Here is a 5,039-nt window from a genome sequence, read left to right as displayed (position 1 = left end):
GCACCTTATCCCTTCAAGCAGAAAACAAAATGATGTTACAACAATGTAAGAACTATGCACGTGAGCAAAAATGGGGAAGGAGGATGAGGAAAACACAAAGATGTCTTCTGTCTTAGAAGGTAGAATTGCAGGCAATCTTCCTGTTACTTTTCTTCTTGTTGCTATGATTTGTTGATGCAACAAATAAAAGTTGGGGATGGAGGGAATCACTAGGGAATTGTATCAAATGCCTCCTCCTGTCTTCTGAGATAACAGCAGGTTTTACCCACGACCTTCCCTGTGGAGGTGATGGATTGTGGTGATGGTTTTTCTTCCATTACCCCAGCATCAGTCCTCTGAGTGAACATCTAGTTTGCCCTAGAGTATTTCATTTCAATGCTGAAAAATTTTACTGAGTTACTACCTTGTACTAAGTTCTGCAGCCAAGAGAAGAAGAGGCCGATGGGACCTATGCCTTGGTGGGGGTTAAATCCAGGCTCCTAGGAACAGAAAAGGGCTCGTAGAGGAAAGAGAGGGGCCAGAACCTTCAGAGAAGACAAGCAGAATGGCCCTAGTGAGATCACAGGACAGTGGGGGAGGCCTATGGTGGGGCTTGGCGCATAGTAGTTGCTCAATTAACGTTCGTGGAACTGAACTGAACTATACCCAATGAATTATATTCATTCCCATACCCAACTTCACCTATTCCAGCCCAGCTTTGGGGGCAAGCCCTGCCCCTCCCAGGGAGCCCCTTGACTTTCTCCCAGGGTCTCCTACACCCCAGCCTAACCCAAGCCAGGCCTCCAATCCTGATCTCTTGCTCCTGGGATATGCCAGAGAAAGGCCCTGCCTGTTCTCTAAATAGACCTCCAAGGACATATTTGATAAATGAAAACTCCATACCCGGGAAGTACTAACAAAGAACATTCTCTGATTTGTGATATTACTTATTTAAAAAAAAAAATCATGGGTAGAAACAAGAAACAATCACAGTTGGATTTATATTTAATGAAGGACTTTTATTGAAAAGAACAAAACTCCATGAGAAGAATAAAACAGTCCAGGCAAAACCAGCGAGCTGCATCTGCCTCGTTTCCTTCATCATGCATCTGTGGGAGCTGACGGCACACCGTTCCCCTCCCGTTTGTCTCAAGGACCCATGGTGATCTGTCATTCCTTATTCTTCTTAAGATTTTCAAGTGCCTATTGGCAGGCCACCAAGCTATTCGCTTGGCCCATCAGTGGAGATTTTCCAGCCCACTGTTGTGGGCAGAGAGGCCAGCTCCCTTCTAGACTGCATGAAAATGTTTACCTGGGGATTGTCACCCTCCTTTAAAAAACAAATTTCCTCTTGCACAGCAAGCCTTGAAATCACTTTTCTTTTCCTGACCTTGCTATTCATTTTTATGCTGGAATAAAATTTTATAGCTGAAGAATTTCAAACACACATCAAGTCACACTGCATTACAAGGCAAAGGAAGCTTGCAGAGAAGTATAAAGACAGGCCACCAGTGTCCCCTTAAACCCGGTGGCAGCTGAGCTTCGCTCCACCATGGCTGGGGCTAATATGCTAGAGCTGTGTTCCCACCCTTACTGCTCAAAAATGCAGCCCACACGCCGTGGACGTGCAGGTGTGGGCCTCTGAGAGTCGCCGATGAGCAAGCATCCGTTTTCTGGGATTTGTGCATCTTACTTATAATGTTTACTGGCTTTATTCATTCAGGTACGTATTTTCCAAAGGATTAGTAGTTGTGGGGCATTTTGACGGTGTGCAGAACAAAGGGAGGGAATATTTGAAAGCAGCCAGACGGCTCAGAAGAATTGGTGTCTAGGGTAGTAACAAACCAGTGTCCTTTCTTCTATCTTAAGGGATAAGGAACACCTGGGGACAAGAGGGAACATGGACTTAAAGCCCCATCCACTTCTTTCTACATGAGCATAGAGCCGTTGGCTATAAGAGAGAAGTGAGATTCCACAGAACTGGACCAGCAGGACTTCTGCTGTGTTACCTCCTGGGATTTGAAATGATGTTGTAAAGCAGAGTAGAAATTCTATTCCCCCCCCCCCCCCGCAAGAACAAAGCTGGGGGCAGAGAGAGCCCCAGGAAAGGGAAGCAAAGGGAAGTTGGCGCCTCAGGCCTGGCTTTATTAGTAACTTGCAGTAAACAGTCAACAAACCATTCCAAACTTAGTGAGTAAAATCTTTTGGTGGGGGGGGTCGCTCATGAATCTGCAATTTGGTTAGAATTTGACTGGGGCAGCTCAGCTCTGCACCACTCAGGTCTGCTGGGGCAGCTCCAAGGCTGGGCTGGCACCTGCTGGGAGCTCACTTACTCACATGTACATGGCAGATGGTGCCGGCTGTCAGCCGGGACCTCTCCACGTGGCCCACCTGGCTTCCTTACAACATGGCAGCTGGGTCATAAGGGTGAATGTCCCAAGAGAGAGCCAGGTGGGAGCTGTATAACATTTTCTTATAGACTTCACATCTTGGTGGAGAAGTGGCAAGGTCCTGGAAAAGTGTGTGGCCCAGAATTCTTTTTATTTTTTCCTTTGTTAAGACAGAGTCTCACTATGTCGCCCTGGGCAAAGTGCCACAGCATCACAGCTCACAACAACCTCAAACTCTTGGGCTTAAGCAATTCTCTTGTCTCAGCCTCCCAAGTAGCTGGGACTACAGGTGCCTGCCACAACTCCCAGCTATTTTTTTGTTGCAGTTATCATTTTTGTATAGCTGGCCGGGGGCCAGGTTTGAACCCGCCAGCCTGGGTGTATATGGCCAGCACCCTACCCACTGAGCTACAGACGCTGCCTGGGCCCAGAATTCTTGTAGGGGCCATGTTTGGGGTCACAACCTGCCACGGGGCCTTGAAGTTTTCCTTCGTTCCTGCCCAGCTCCTGCGCAAGGCAGAGACAGCTGGGAGCAGAGCTAGTACAGTAATGCGTTCACTGTGGCCTGGTACGTCTGTCATGCCAAGGATCTCCCCAGCCATCAGCTCAGGGCAACAGGGCACAGATCTAGTCAGGGCTGGTCAGGCCATGGATCTAGAGAAGAACTAAGGAAGCCCCCATCCCCGACGACCAGACAGGCTCCACCACACTTCTGGGATCTCTGTAGTCCTATAGCCATAGCCAATGCCTTCGCTCCCCAGCTTCCCCCACTGTGTCTCCCCAAGTGCCAAGCTCATCTCTCTGCAAGACCTTCTCCAACCATTTCCTCCCAAATCAGGTTTCTCTCTCCCTCCCACCCTTGTCGAATGCCCCAGTCCAGGCCCTCTGCTTACCACCATCTTTTTTCCCAGGCCACAACTACAGGATTTGGATTCAACCAAAGATGTGGGGAGCCGAGGAGCAGGAAGGAAGATGTCATTCAGGAAGCGCGGCCAGGGGACTGCAACTCTACTGATAAAGCTTTGTTTTCTGAGCTGAGTTGTGAGTACCACGGATTCTCATCTGTTATTTTGTATACTCTATAGGTGTTTAAACATTTTATAATAAATACATATTTTAAAGATACTGGCAAGCCATACATCCTGCACCTCAGACTTCTCAGAGACAAAGAAGGTAAGAGGAGATGTCGGCCCATCCCTCCTTGGGTCCTGAGAGAAGCACCCATAATTTTAGGATATAATCCAATTTTCTGATGTAGGAAGGGCTTCTCCATTGCCCAGATGCAAGGGAAATGACACAGAGGCTTCAGGAGAAATGCTGCCCCACGGAGGAGAGGATGCTCTTCACATGTAACACAAAGTGAGCAACGCCCCCTGCAGTTGTGCATCAGCGTGGTTCTTAAACAAGACCCAGGAGATGGCCTGACCTAACATTTGACCTGATCACCCCATTTGACAAATGCGAGAAGCCTGCATTATCAGCGAAGACACAGAATGGCATTCTCGTTCCCCCAGAGACCTCCCACGCGTCGCTCATGGCCCCTTTCTGGTACTCAGTCTCCTGACTGTCAAACATGCGGGCCTGCGGACGGCCCGATAGCCCCTTCCAGCCTGACATTTGTGATTCTGACGTCTGTTTTGAGGGTGTGTGCTGGTAACCACACTGCTTGCCCTTATCTCAGGAAAGATTCAATTTAGATTCCTTGTTAGAAAACATGCTGGCTTCCTCATGGAAGGTGATGATTTATGCTGAAAGTCGCCTCTGCAGCAGGAGGCTGAGATTCTCTCCCTGCCCCATTTCTTTTAGCTCCTCTAGACTCATCTGGCCTGGGTGCAACAGAATAAAATCCCTATTTGCACTGGGCAGCCTCTGCATTATGCCAGGCCACCTCCAATCGGGCGCTGTGCTCCCAGGAAGGCAATGCTCCCAGCCCTTTTGGGGGAAGAGCTTGGAGAAGTCTAACACTGGCTTCACCAAGTTCATGTTTCAACCCTCACTTTATTTAGCCTCAGGTTTAGGGGTAGGGGTAGGGCTTGTGGTAGACTTAGAACTAAGGTTGGGGTTGTTTCAGGACTGGGATTAGGTTTAGGGTTGGGTTAGAGGTAGGAATAGGGCTAGAGTTAGGCTAGCATTAAGTTATACTATGGCTAGGTTTAGGGTAGGATTATGGTGAGCGCTAGTCTTAGGGTTAGGGCTAGGGCTGAGACCAGGCCTAGGCTTGATTTTAGGGTAAAGGTTAGGCTTAATGTCCTCGTTTGGACAGAGACCCATCATGTCCTTGCACTGTTTCTTCCTTCTGTCTGTTTTATCATCCTTCTTTCTTCCCGTGTCTTATATTTGCTTAACCTTTAAATACTGCTGTACCTGCAGTCACCATTCACTCCCGTGGCCTCTTCCTCGCCTTTGTGCAAGTTAGGAAACGCAACTCTCTGCCAGGCACAGTGACCCACGCCTGTAATCCTAGAGCTCTGGGAGGCTGGGGCGGGAGGATCACATGAGCTCAGGAATCTGAGACCTGCCTGAGCAAGAATGAGACCTCATCTCTACTAAACAGAAAATTTAGCCAGGTGTTGTGTTGGGTGCCTGTAGTCCTAGCTACTTGGGAGCCTGAAGCAAGAGGATCACTTGAGCTGAAGAGTGTGAGGTTGCAGTGAGCTATGATGACACCAC

This window comes from Otolemur garnettii, unplaced genomic scaffold (assembly GCF_000181295.1).
Source record: "Otolemur garnettii isolate 467f Iridium unplaced genomic scaffold, OtoGar3 scaffold00077, whole genome shotgun sequence".
NCBI classification, from domain to species: Eukaryota; Metazoa; Chordata; class Mammalia; order Primates; family Galagidae; genus Otolemur; species Otolemur garnettii.
Note: the sequence above shows the minus strand (reverse complement) of the source record.